The sequence below is a fragment of the Propithecus coquereli genome, unplaced genomic scaffold, assembly GCF_000956105.1.
Source record: "Propithecus coquereli isolate 6110/MARCELLA unplaced genomic scaffold, Pcoq_1.0 Scaffold83, whole genome shotgun sequence".
NCBI classification, from domain to species: Eukaryota; Metazoa; Chordata; class Mammalia; order Primates; family Indriidae; genus Propithecus; species Propithecus coquereli.
In genome coordinates this window covers 7,523,615-7,525,588 of record NW_012154507.1, presented here as the reverse complement: position 1 = coordinate 7,525,588, position 1,974 = coordinate 7,523,615, and the positions used below count along the sequence as shown (strand labels likewise).

Genomic DNA, 1,974 nt, shown 5'->3' with positions numbered 1-1,974 from the left:
ATAATATTAAGAGAACGAAAAAAACACGCTACAGACTGGAAGAAAATCTTTGTACAGTATATACTTGACAAAGAACTTGCACCCAGACATGTAAAGAATTCTCAAAACTCAATAAGAAAACAAACAACTCTGCAAAAATAGACCAAAGACCTGAACAAACACTTTACCAAAGAAGATACGTGGATGGCAAAGAACATGAAAGATGTTCAACATCACTAATCCCCAGGGAAATGCAAACTAAAATCACAAGATACCATTACACTGCTATTAGAATGGCTAAAATTAAATTACCAAGTGTTGACAAGAGGAACTGGATCTCTCATATATTGCTGGTGGGTATGTAAAACGGTACAATTACTTTGGAAAACATTTTGATAGTTTCTCAAAAAGTGAAACATCTACCTACTATCTGATCCGACTACTCTTTGGTAATTACCCAAGAGAAAAGGAAATATATGTCCATACAAAGACTTGTACACAAATGTACATAGCAGCTTTATATGTAATAATCAAAATCTGAAAACCCAAATGTACATCAACAAGTGAATGAACAAACTGTAGTATATCCACATAATGGAATACTACTGAGCAATGAAAATGAATGGACTATTGATACATGCAATAACATAAATGAATCTCAAAATAATTATGCTGAATGAGAGAAGCCAGACAACAAAAGAGCATATACTGCTGATTCCATTAGTATAGAATACTAGAAAATACAATCTATAGTGATGGAAAGCAGATCAGTGATTTGCCTTGGGATGGGGAGTGGCAAGAGATGGGAGGGAGAATTAGAGTCAAGAGGAAATTTACCAGGCTGAAGGATATGTTAACTATCTTTATTTTGATTGTTTCACTGTGTGTATACAAAAACTTATCAAATTGTACATTTTAAATATATGCAGTTTATTGTATGTCAATTATATCCCCAATAAAGCTGTTAAAAATAGTATTAAAAATATAATATTCTAAGGTAACATTTTTCTGATCAGAGTGTATAATCAAGAATTGGAACCGCAGTTGTAATACTATAAACTCATTAAGGTCAGAAACCATTTGTTTTTGGTTTCCTCCCCCTATTTCTCCACTCCTATATTCCTAACACGCAGGTAGCCTACTACCATGTCATTAAAGGCAGGGTCCCCTGCATAAAGAAAGCACTAAGTAAATACTTGCAAAATAGATTCATGGAGCAAACCAATTTCTTGGCCTCACTGCAATTATATGGAGACTGGGAAAAATTTTAAACTCCATAAAATTTGTTTTTATTCCACTGGATATGTACCTGGAGACTCAGTTATCTCATATAACATTATAAATGAGAGAATTTCCACTCTGTTTCTCTATTCCTACTGTCTACAATATTCACTTCTCACTTAGAGTCAGGGATCTTAATTAGGTGCTTTCTTGACAGGTTTTCACAATGTAGGCTTATTTAAAATGCAGGTAAGTACAGGCCAGGAATCTCATTCTATTTAACTTACTATTTGGTGAGAGCTTACCATAAAACAATTGAAGTATGTAAGAAAGAGTATTAGCTGAAGCAGAAATTTTTGTCATCAAAATTTTCCTTGAATGAAATGAAATGACATATGATCTATAAGCACCTTCCCACAAAGGCAGGCAAAAGCCTGCAAAACCAGAAAAAGTATAGGCTAGAACAGTAGTTCCCAACTTGTTTCAGTGGCAGAGCATTTGGAAGCCAGTGTTATCTGCAGAACATGAAATACTAAGATACTTATATTTCATCATAGTTAGCAGGGACAATGTTAATAAAAATAACTATAAAACTTAAAATCAAACTATAGGCACACATCTATAAGAAAAAAACAAAAAGCACAATAAGCCGTTTTCCCTTTAAAACCTCTGTATCTCTTCTTCATTTATTTTATAATCTCCCACTACTCACTAGCAAGTGAACTGCAGCAGATACCAAAGATTTTTTTTTTTTAATTATGAGAGAAAAACAAA

At 33.3% G+C, this 1,974-nt stretch overlaps 1 protein-coding gene across 1 annotated transcript in view; it reads right to left on the bottom strand.

The window, feature by feature from the left end:
• The window catches only part of SOS2 (son of sevenless homolog 2 (Drosophila)), a 124,022-nt gene that overhangs the window by 111,792 nt on the left and 10,256 nt on the right, over nucleotides 1-1,974 (bottom strand). The window lies entirely within an intron of this gene.